The sequence below is a fragment of the Tupaia chinensis genome, unplaced genomic scaffold (assembly GCF_000334495.1).
Source record: "Tupaia chinensis unplaced genomic scaffold, TupChi_1.0 Scaffold000366_1, whole genome shotgun sequence".
Taxonomy (NCBI): Eukaryota; Metazoa; Chordata; class Mammalia; order Scandentia; family Tupaiidae; genus Tupaia; species Tupaia belangeri.
In genome coordinates, this window is record NW_006159863.1 from 639138 (window position 1) to 650403 (window position 11266).

At 45.1% G+C, this 11266-nt stretch overlaps 1 long non-coding RNA gene across 1 annotated transcript in view; it reads left to right on the forward strand.

Moving 5' to 3' along the window:
• Positions 1–6405, forward strand: part of LOC114008676 (uncharacterized) — a 7125-nt gene extending 720 nt beyond the window's left edge. Inside the window, exons 2-4 of the long non-coding RNA XR_003550190.1 lie at positions 2345–2439; positions 4518–4603; positions 6280–6405. This is a non-coding gene — a long non-coding RNA (uncharacterized LOC114008676). The remainder of the gene's footprint in view (positions 1–2344; positions 2440–4517; positions 4604–6279) is intronic.
• Positions 6406–11266: the final 4861 nt, after the last annotated feature.

Here is an 11266-nt window from a genome sequence, read left to right on the forward strand (position 1 = left end):
ACGCCGGGCCCGGCCGGCGTGCTGTGCGCTCCCGAGCAGGGCTGGGCGCCGCTGGCGAGCCCAAACGCCGCCTTTCCAGTAACTCGCCGGGAGATGCAAGGGGGCGTCCCGCCCCCAGCAAGCTGGAGGACAAACGAGTCCCAACAGCCTCGCGTGTGCTTGCCGAGGGGGAAGGCGTGCAGACTCCTCCCTCCCCCGAGCGCCGGGGCCTCTCGAATCTTCTTGCAAGGGTCCTGCGCTCCTCTGCGCGCCTAAAGGGCCCCGCATAACCTCCAAAACTTTTAGAAAGGGGCCAGCAAGAATGAACCCGATTCGAAGAATTGGGAAAGAAACGGAGGAGATCTGAGGTCGTTTTCAACCTCCGCGAGCCACCTTATAAGCAAAGTAATATGCGCTTAGTGCAGAAGCGGGAGTACAGGAAAGTGTTAGGTGTTTAGAAAACTACGAAACACCTGTACTGCCACCTCTCAGAAGCACTTTACATACTGGGATATTCACATTTGGCTATGTGTATTTCTCTTTGCACTGATAACTCCGTGCAAATCATTTGGTGTTTTGCTTTTTGTTAATATATTTTTCTTATTTTTAAATTAACTTTATTTTATTCATTTATTTTCATTTGACCAGAGAGGGAGGGGGAAAGAGAGAGAGAGAGAGAGAAAGTGAGAAAGCAAGTCGCCAGGTCTGGGACTCGAACCACATTTGGCCATGTGGGATCCCAGTGAACTCCATGCCACCTGCCAGCCCCTGTTTTTAATGTCTTATCAACAGTTCTCATGTCTTTAAACATAAATACATGGAATGGCTCAAAGCTAACACTGTACAGAGGTACCTAATGTAAACTATTGTTGGTTGGTTGGTTGGTTTTAGGTTTTTGCCATGGGTGTGTGTGCTGGCTGGAGAGAGACAGAGGGTTGGAAAGTGAGGAATCACTCCTCAGGGGAATGGTCACGTTGTAATTCCTTCTCCATTCTCATTTTCGGATTTCAGACACACACAAACCTTATGTGATTTTTCAAGCCCACTAGGCCATGTGAGATCCAACACCTTAACCTCCTGTTTGCAGGCCCCAACATTGTCATTTCTTAAAGGACCAAAGGACCACATAATTTATGAAGTTCTTGATTCTTTCCTGTTTTAAAAAAAGTTTGCGACACACACACACACACACACACACCACACACACACACACGGCTTTTGACAAGGTCTTGCAGAGCAGCAGCCTCCTCTCAGCCAGCCAGGGTGACAGGCAGTCCCAGCTGTCCAGGGCCACCTGGGGTAGCATCTGAACGGGCAGGGCTGGGATCCTAGTAGTGTGCCCTACTAACTGCCGCTGCAGCTGGGCAGCACAGTTCTTGATTCCTCTTGTTTTGTTAATACTCAGTGGGTACATGGGCTTGCTGGGGAGAGAGAGACAGAACCCTCCCCCTGTGGGGCAGGAACATGCTGCAATCCTTTTTCCTCCATCTCTTCATTCTGTTGGACTTTTGGCCCCAATGACACTTGCCAGTAGTGTTTTTCAAGCCACTGCAGCCAGAACTCCAACCTGGGTCAGTCATAGGAAATCCAGATTTTTATGCACAGCACTTTAACTGCTGTTCTGTGGGCTGTCCCTGGTTCTTAGTTCTTTACATTAGTTTGTTCTCTAGAAAGACTTTATTAATTTATATTTCCAGTCTCACCAAATAAATGGCCAATCTTGCTGGGCTTATGGATATTGATAAAGGAAAGACAGGAGGCCTTGAACAGGAGAGCTGTCCGTCTTTCCTTCTAGGCACCAGACCTCCACTCTACCTTTTCTTTATTAAAAATATAAAGAAATTGCAGAGCCTTCTGGACTCAGACATTCAGATTATTGTCAACGTTGGCCAGTTCTTGCTTTGTGCCATTTTCTATTCCCATCATGGTATATTCCTTCTCAAACTTAAAATGAGTATAACCCCATCAGCACCTTATAGACCTGGAAGAGGAGTCAGTGAGACGGCTCTCCCTAGAGCTCAGCCTACTGTGAGGCTCCTTCCCGGGGTTCCCCCAGGAGGCTTAGTCTGCTAATAGGCACAGTGTCTCCCAACGGGTAATAAGTCAAAGCTTAAGTGTTAAATAATGATTCTCATCAGGCCAGCAGGTGATATAGTGGTTAAGGCACTGGACTCTCACATGGCCTACGTGGTTCAAATCCCGGATCTGATGGTTTGCTTTCTCATTCTCTCTCTCTGTTTCACTCTGGTGCACATACATGACCTATGGCAAAACTTTAAAAAATAATAATATGATTAATTTAAAAAAATGATTCATCTATCAAGAATCCTCTGGAAAATGAACTCCTGGGTGTCTCTCCATGCAGGACTCTGGCAAATCATGGCCCTGGAAGAATTCATTCCCCAAATCTGAGCGGGTGGAGGGATGCAAAGTGACCTTCTGGATCTGCAGGATTGCGTTGTAAGAACAAATAATAACGGGGCCAGTAGGTGGCCTGGATGGTAAGGCAGTTGGAGCCCACATGGCTGACTTGACAGTGTGAGTCCTGGACCCAGCAGCTTCAAAATCATGCCAGCCATGTGTGCATGCATGCCCAAAATCCCAAGAGGAGAGTGAATGAGAAACGACTGTGGCCTGACCATGCCCCTGGAGGAGTGATTTCTCACTTTTTTTTCCCTTTCTCTTTTTCTCTTCAGGGTGTGCTCATCCCCTATAGCAAAAACTAGAAAGTAAATAAATAAAAACATAAATCATAGTAGCCACTCAACTGAGCATGCTCGGGAGCATGGGCCGAGCCACAGCAGCACTTTGAAGAAGGTGCTATTATAGTGCTCGCGTTACAGATGAGGAAACTGAGGCTCAGAGACTTCTGCATGCTTTGTAATTACTAGCACGTATTGCTTTCTTTGGCTTTTCTCCTTCGGTTCCTGTGGGGAGAGAGTGGATCCAAGTAAACTTCACTTTTTAAAAATTGTTTAAACTTTTGTGTACTGTGTCCATGTGAATCACAGCACAGCGCTGGATAAAAAATGAAGCCATAGCCACCGCTTTCTGCCTTTATTTCCATTTGGCTACAAAGTGGCCATCCCGTGGGTTTCTATCCTCTAGCCCCTAAGCTGCCTCTTTTCTCGACCCCAGAAATTCAGCTCCTACCGTGGCTATATGTGGAGCCCTTGCCTTGCCCTTATATTTGAAGTCAGTAATATTCATGTGTTTGCCTGGCGTACCCCATCTGGGCCACTGACCTTGTGATTTTTTTTTTAAAGGATTACTTATTTTATTTGTTATTGTTATTATTTTTAATTGGACCAGAGAGAGAGAGAGAAAGGAAAAATGAGAAAGCAAGCTGCCAAGTCCCCAGGACTCGAACCTTGTTGGCCATGAGGGAGTCCAGCACCTTAACCACCACACCACTTGCCAGCCCCGTGTTTCTTTGTTTGTTCGTTTGTTTGTTTTTTTGTTTGTTTGTTTGTTTTTGTTTTGAAGAGTTACTTTCTGGGATGGACTGTTGTGAATCTCTTTTTTCAGATTTCCTTAAGACTTTCATTCATCCTCCTAGACTCACCAAATCATGAGATGGTTGCATTTTCAAGCTATAAAGGAACTTATCTATGGTCTTATCATTAAATTACAGGGAAAGTGCTCCCGTTACTCAGTTAGTTGTGTCACCAAAGCCAGGATGCAGGTGAACCGTGCTGTTTTTTATTCTGTGGCTCTGGGCTCTCCTGCACAATCATTGCTGATTAGAGCAGAGGCCACACTGTGAAAGAGTGGGAAAGGGCATCCCTCCACCTTTCTAGGTTCTTTGGCTAGGTTCCAAATTAAATTGACATGAGCTGGACAAATAGGAGAACTATTTGAAAGGCCAGTTGGAGGTGTGGTGGTCAGGGCGGCTGGATTCCTCATGGCAACTGCAGGTATTGAATGCTGGACCCAGTGGTCTGAAAAATACACTGAGTGCATGTGTGTGCCCAAACTCCTGAAAGGAGAATGGAGGAGGGATTCAATGAGACCATCCCCATGGGGGGCAATCTTTTTCTCTCCAATGAGCACATGTACCCTCTGGCAAATGAAAAAAAAAATCGTTTTAATTACGTGTATATGCACAGGAGTCCCATGAAACATGAGACTCTGAGAAGCTTGTAAAACATCCCAAGCTACAGCGTGACAGGGGCTTGGGGCTTCTGGAGGTGGTGGTAAACAAGTAGAGAAACAATGAGGGAAGGAACTGCATGGTGAATAAAGGTGGTCTTGTTAAGCAGATCAAAAAGTCTCTCAGGTTTGGGCCGGCAGATGGAGTGGGTGGTTGGAGGCACTGGACTCCCACATGGCCAACTGTGGTTCAAGTCCTGGACCTGGCAGCTTACCTTTTCATTCTCGCTCCCTCTCTCTGTCTCTCTCTGGTCAAATTGAAGAATAACAATAAATAAATCAAATAATTTTTTAAAAAACATTCCTTGTAGCCAGTAAGAGCCTTATGATTTTTATTTTGTTTTTCAAATGATTTTAAATTTATTTTAAAATAATTGCCTGTCCAGTCTTAGGTGGGTGCAACGGAAACACAGCAATAGACAACCAAGTTGGATAAGCAGGAAGACCGACGCCTTCATCACCTGCTGAGTTGGTGTGTTCTATAATTCTTCTCGCATTCCTTCTTGCTTTTCAGGGATGTGGGAGATTTTTGTTTGTTTTTATTCTGTTTTGGTTTTGGTCCCACAGAACAGGCAATATAGCTTGTACCCTCCATGGCAGACATCCAAATAGTACTGGTCGTTTCTCTCTGCAGAAAACCCAAACCAAACCAAACAGCAAACATTCCCACAAGCACATAGTATATTCATACATTTAGAACTCGTTGTCAGGCTATTTTTAAAAAATAGTATTGCTTGTGTTGTTTCTCAATGTAATTTCTTTATTGTTTCAATTCTGCAAGTTGCGTTTTTAAAAAAATAATTCTTTTATTTGACTTTATTTATTTATTTTTAACTTGACCAGAGAGGGAGAGAAAACAAGACACCAGGTCCAGGACTTGAACCATAGTCGGCCATATGGGAGTCCAACACCCTTAACCACCACGCCACCTCCTGGCAAGCAATTTGCTTTTTTTAAAAACTGAAGAATAGGTGGAGGTGGCAGGTGGTGTGGTGATTAAAGTGCTGAGATCCCACATGGTTGACTGTGGTTCAAGCCCTGGACCTGGAGGCTTGCTTTCTTATCACCACCACCACCACCACCCCAGCCCTCTGATACATTTAAAAAATAATAATATTATTAAATAAAATTCAAATAAAGAATTTTCTTTTTTTTTTTTTTAAAGAGGTTTTTGTCTTAGGGTGTGTGTATTCACTGGAGGAAGAAAGACACAGAGATAGTCAGAGGGAAAGTAAGAAATCATTCCCTGGGGGGATGGTCATGCTGCAATCCCTTCTTCTCCATTCTCCTCTGGGATTTTGGGAACACATGTACATGTGCCTGGCCGCTGGCACATTTTAAGCCACGAGGTCCAGGATTTGATCCTTGGTCAACCATGTGGGAGTCCAGTGATGTAATTGCTACACCATCTGCTGGTCCCAAAATAAAGAATTCTTTAAAGAATTATTTTATTGAACTCTATTTATTTAGTTAGTTATTTAAATTTGACCAGAGAGGGACAGAGTGAGAGAGAGAGAGGAGAAAGAGAGAGAAAGTGAGAAAGCAAGCTTCCAGGTCCAGGACTTGAACCGTTGTTGGCCATGTGGAAGTACAGCACCTTTAACCACTGTACCACTTGCTGGCCCCTAAAATATATTTTTTATAAAACCTAAAGGATAATATACATACAGAGAGATACACATGTCACAAGTGCACGGTTTGATGGATTTTCTCAAACTGAACATACCCAGTTATGCGCATTCAGTTGCAAGGCATTTCTGCACCCCATGTACAGGCACCCCCTGCATAGAGCTTTCAGTTGTTACTCTTTCTTGCTTCTTTTCAGAAATTTGCCTGATGGGAAAATGGATTTTTATTTGATTTAAAGATGGCACATTTCTCAGCTTCCAGCCTGCAGAACATATACAACAGAAGAAACTTGTTTTTCCTTTCCACTCTGAGGAGGCTGAGTTAAAATCAAGTGCATTAAAAACTTTGGCCACTTAGGAGAAAGCTTGAGGGCAGATGAATAGATTCATAGATATTTAGAGCTGGAAGAGCCTTTGGAAAGAGGAGCTTATGGCCAAGGCGTTACACCTTCCAAGTGGCAGATCTGGGACTCAAGCCCAGGCCTCCCAACAACCCACCATTATTCTTTGCTTTGTTCAGGTTATGTAAATAGCCATCACTGAGAGTGGAGTGAGGAACCAGGAGAAGAGACTTCAGGAAGATTTCCTGTGCGGAGTCGAGCTTCGACACTGTGGCATGGGTAGTTCCTCCTCTTCTATTCTATTCTACAAGAGAGAACCATGCTACCCTTGCAGTTCCAGTCCCAGACCTGGAAGTTTGAAAATCATGCCAGGTGTGTGTACACATGTGCCCAAAATCCCAGCAGGAGAATGGAGGTGAAGGGATTGTGGCATGGCCATCCCCCGGGGGTTGGTTTCACTCCCCCTCCCCCTCTGTCTCTCTCCAGTGAGCACACATACCCTATAGTAAAAAACTAAAATAACGAATAAACAAAAACCAGAGGTTTATCCAGCTCATGGCTTGCAGGTCCAAAATTCCTGAAATAGCCACAAATAGTTCTGTCAGGTCTATATTTAAAAAATTGTATGCAGCAAATTCACAAGGGCACCTCAGGATTTTATTTTATTTAGTTAGTTCGGTGTAGGGCACATGTGTTCACCAGAAAGAGAAAGTAAGAAGCCACCTCCCTCCCAGGGGGGATGGCCACACTGCCATCCCCTCACCTCCATTCTCCTCTCAGGATTTTGGGCACATGCGCACATACATCCAACATGTTTCTCAAGTACCCAGGTCTGGGATTGGAACCACAAAGGCAGTCATGTGGGATCCAGTCACTCCAACCTCCAAGCCACCTGTTGGCCCACACTTAGACTATTTTAAATTTTCAAGAGAAACATTGTGATGTCCGACATGTGTCACACACTGCATCAACTGTTACTTAAAAGACATTCTGTTTCAACATTAGATTGTGCTACAATTTGGAAGTCCCTCTAAAATGTATGTGTTGAGATTTGGTTGTGATGGGATTAAGAGGGTGAAAACATAACCCAAGTATGGTGTTGAAAGGCAGGACTTTTAGGGGCTGGCAGGTGGCATGGTGGTTAAGGGCAATGGATTTCCACATGGCTGACCACGGTTCGAGTCCTGGACCTGGTGGCTTGCTTTCTCACTTTCCCTTTCTCTCTCTCACTCTATCCCTCTCTGGTCAAATTCAAATAAATAAATAAACAAAAAAAAAAGTTAAATAAAAAATGATTCTTTAAAAAAAAAAGAATCTTTTAGGAGGATATTAGTATTAAAGTCATCAGGGTAGGGCTCCCATGCTTAATTCCTTGGTGGGTTTGTACAGTGAGGAAATTAGGTCAGAACAGGCACATAAATATAGGTGCATGTGTTCCTACCGTCCACTTATTGCAGTGCCTCACAAAACGCAACCTCTGGCCCTTGGACCTGTAAGCCATTAGCTGGATAAACCTGTTTTTTGTTTCTTTTGTTATTTTAGTTTTTCGCTATAGAGTACATATGCTCGCTGGAGAGAGAGAGAGAGAGAGAGAGAGAGAAGTGAAATCACTCCCAAGGGGGAAGGTCATGCCAGAATCCCTTTTCCTCGTTCTCCTTTTGGGACTTTGGGCATGCATGCACACACACCTGGCATGATTTTCAAGCCTCCAGGTCCAGGACTTGAACTGGGAAGTTGGCCACGTGAGATCCAGCCACCTTAACCACTATACCACCTGCTCACCCTAAACCTCTATTTTTTTTTTTTTTGGAGAGATTTTCACTGTAGGGCGCGTGCGCTCGCCAGACAGACAGAGAGAGACATAGAGACAGAAAGCGAGAAATCACCCCCCAGGGGGGATGGTCACGCCGCAATCCCTTCTCCTCCATTCTCCTCTCGGGATCTTGGGCACGCATGCACACGCGCCCGGCGTGAGTTTTAAGCTACCGGATCCGGGACACGAACCGCGGTCGACTACGTGGGAGTCCAGCGACATAGCCATTACGCTAACTGCTGGTTCCCCTAAACCTCTATTTTTATAAAGCATTACATGGTCATGACTTTTTCTTTCTCTCTCTTTCTTTCTTTCTCTCCTTTTCTTTCCTTCTTTCCTTCTTTCTTTCTTTCTTTTTCTTTCTTTCTTTCTTTCTTTCTTTCTTTCTTTCTTTCTTTCTCTCTCTCTCTCTCTCTCTCTCTCTAAGTTTTTGTCATAGGGTACCTGCACTTGCCAGAAAGAAACAAGAGAGAGGGAAATTGAGAAATCATCCCCAAGAAGGACTGGCCATGCCACAGTCCCTTCTCCTCTAGTCTCCTGGGATTTTGGGCATGTACACACAGGTGCCCAGTGTGATTTTCAAACCACATTTGACCACGTGGGACTCCAGCACCATAACCACTATGCCATCTGCTGGCCCATGACTGTTTTTTAAGCTGCCCCAGGTATGGCTCAGCCCCTTGTTAGGAACATGGCTTCAGGATATGCAAATGGCAGATGTTGGTGACATGTCCATGAAGGTAATCCTTCATAATTGCAGAATTTAAGAGCTGTGGAAGCATGGAGGCCTCCTCCTAGATTTCAAAGAATGCTTTGGACAGCCTGGAAGCCTAGGCAGAGACTTCTCCCAGGGGCAGAGGCTCTGCCGAGGGCCCCCATTGAGGCAATGCCGAGTGGCAGTGTGGGATGAGAGCTGCCATAGAGAGTCCCCACCAGGGCAATACCTAGTTGAGCCACAGGAGTGGGACCACCCATGAGACCCCTGGCCTGTAGCCCCAACAGCATGGAGCACCAGCCTTCAGAGAGAATTGCAGGCACAAGACTCCAAACAGAGAGCTGATGTGTGAACCGAGTCAGCAAAGCCACGAGGCGAGGCTGCTGATGCCTGGAGGACCCAACCTCTGGCCCAGTGTGTCCAGGATATAAACATGGGAGGAAATTTTATTCCAGAGTTTCAAGATGGGATGTCTGCCCTCTTGAGTTTGGACTTGCTTGGAACCTGCTCTTTCTTTCTTTTTGGAGAATGGGAATTTCCACTCTATGCCTATGTCACCGTTGTATTTTGGGAACATGTGATTTGCTTTGATTTCACAGGCTCATAGAGGGAAGGAATTTGCCTCGAGTCTCAGATGAGATTTCAGACTTTTGAGTTGATGTTGGAATGAAGTGTGACTTTGAGGACTATCGGGATGATTTTGTCTGTGAGAAGAACATGAGTTTTGGGGACCAGGAGAGAAATGCCATGGTTTGAATGTCTCCCAAAAATTCATATGTTGAAATTTGGTTGTGGTGGGATTAAGTGGGTGGAAATGGAATCTGACTATGGGGGGGCCTTTGGGAGGAGATTAGAATCCAAGTAATTAGGATGAAGCTTCCCATGATTGTGGGTTTTTTTTTTTTTTTTGAGAGTTTTTTTTTTTTTTCGCTAGAGGGTGTGTGCGCTCGCCAGACAGACAGAGAGAGACAGAGGGACAGAAAGTGAGAAATCACCCCCCAGGGGGGATGGTCACGCCGCACTCCCTTCTCCTCCATTCTCCTCTCGGGATCTTGGGCATGCACGCACACGCACCCGGCGTGAGTTCTAAGCCACCGGGTCCGGGATGCGAATCGCGGTCGACTACGTGGGAGTCCAGCAACATAGCCATTACGCTAACTGCTGGTTCCCGCTTCTGTGGGTTTATGAGAGGACTTCAAAGTATACATGGAAAAATAAAATTACAGAGTGAGTTTATTTTGGTGCAAAAAAAAAATCAAAATCCTTGGATAGTTGTTTCACAGTATGCATTTTCCATGAACTATTTGAAGATCCCCTCATATAAAAAGAATGAAGCCAGAACAGAGACACAGGGACATAGATGTATGTGCTCCTACCATGCAGGCAGAAGACCCTCACCAAACATGGCCCCTAGCTCTTGAACCTCCAAGCCATGACTTGAATAAACCTCTATTCTTATGGCTCACCCCCTTTCTGATATTTCTCATTATTAGTAACAGAATGGACCAGAACAGAAGCATTACATTCCTTTTGATGGCTTCCTTTTTTTTTTCTTTTTTAGAGGGAGAATTTTTTTTTTTCTGTAGAGCATGTGCACTTGCCGAAGGAAGAGAGAGAAACAGAGACAGAAAGTGAGAAATCACCCCCCACCCCCCCAGGGAGATGTCTATGCTGCAAGTCTTTCTCCTCATTCTCCTCTTGGGATTTTGGACACACACACACATGCGTCTGGCATGAGTCACTGGGTCAAGGACTCGAACTGCAGTTGACTATGTGGGAGTCTAACTATGTAACCATTACACCACTTTCTGGTCCCCTTTTGATGGCTTCGTTTCTTTACGGAGTTAACATTTTGGTAGATGCTGTTGCCAAACAAACACTGGGCTGGCTCCATAGCCTGGTGATTAAGGCCGCCGGATCTCACATGGCTAACTACATGGTTTGAGTCCTGGACCCAGTGACTTGAAAAACATACTGAGCACGTTGTTGCACGGGTGCCCAAAATCTCAAAGGAGGGAAAGACAGAGGAGAAATGATTGCAGCCTATTTTCCATAGAGGGACATTACTCCCTCTCCCCCTCTCTCTGTGTGTATCTGGCCAGTGCATATACCCTATGGCAAAATTTCTAAAAGTAAATAAATTCGTTTGAAAAGCAAGCATTATGCACCAGCAGGTGGTGTGGTGGTTAAGGTGCTGGATCCCACATAGCTGACTGTGAAGGTCCAGTTATCAGACCCAGCAGCTTGAAATCACGCCAGCCGTGTGTATGTGCCCCAAATCCTATGAGGAGAATGGAGGAGAAGGGATGGTGGTGTGGCCATCCTCCTTGGGGGATGAGTTCTCACTTTCCCTCTCTGTCTCTGGCAAGTGCACACACTCTATGGCAGAAAACAAAAATCTAAAAAGGAACAAAAGAGCAAGCATTATGAAAATAGAAATACTAAATACTAAATGATCCTTAGGTTTAAGAAACTATGCCGTACTTAACAGGTGCACCCATTCTTTTAGAAAGTAATTCCAGGGACCAACCAATGGTATGGTGGTTGAGGCAGCTGGATCCCATATGGCCAACCGCATGGACACAGCAGTTTGAAAAATATGCCGGGAGGGTATGTGTGGTTGCCCAAAGTCTCAAAA